This window comes from Oncorhynchus kisutch, unplaced genomic scaffold (genome assembly GCF_002021735.2).
Source record: "Oncorhynchus kisutch isolate 150728-3 unplaced genomic scaffold, Okis_V2 Okis06b-Okis10b_hom, whole genome shotgun sequence".
Taxonomy (NCBI): domain Eukaryota; kingdom Metazoa; phylum Chordata; class Actinopteri; order Salmoniformes; family Salmonidae; genus Oncorhynchus; species Oncorhynchus kisutch.
In genome coordinates this window covers 18,786,823-18,787,698 of record NW_022261983.1, presented here as the reverse complement: position 1 = coordinate 18,787,698, position 876 = coordinate 18,786,823, and positions in this window count along the sequence as shown.

Below are 876 nucleotides of genomic sequence, written 5' to 3'. Positions count from 1 at the left end.
CACACACACACACACACACACACTAAGGAATAGTCTTATCACAGCCAACACACACACACACATACACACACACACACACACACACACACACACAATCCATGTCTCCTCCCCTTCTACATCCACACTGATTTAAAGTGGTGACATCAATAAGGGATCATAGCATTCACCTGGACTCACCTGGTCAGTCTGTGTCCTGGAAAGAGAACGTGTTCTTAATGTTTTGTCAACTCAGCCTATGTGTCATGTGTATTATACAGACAGGTACTATATAGACAGGTACTATATATGTACTGTATATTATATAGACAGGTACCATATATATACTGTGTATTATATAGACAGGTACTATATATATACTGTATATTATATAGACAGGTACTATATAGACAGGTACTATATATGTACTGTATATTATATAGACAGGTACTATATATGTACTGTATATTATATAGACAGGTACTATATATGTACTGTATATTATATAGACAGGTACCATATATATACTGTATATTATATAGACAGGTACTATATAGACAGGTACTATATATGTACTGTATATTATATAGACAGGTACCATATATATACTGTGTATTATATAGACAGGTACTATATATATACTGTATATTATATAGACAGGTACTATATAGACAGGTACTATATATGTACTGTGTATTATATAGACAGGTACTATATATGTACTGTATATTATACAGACAGGTACTATATATATACTGTATATTATATAGACAGGTACTATACAGACAGGTACTATATATATACTGTGTATTATACAGACAGGTACTATATAGACAGGTACTATATATATACTGTATATTATATAGACAGGTACTATATATGTACTGTATATTATATAGA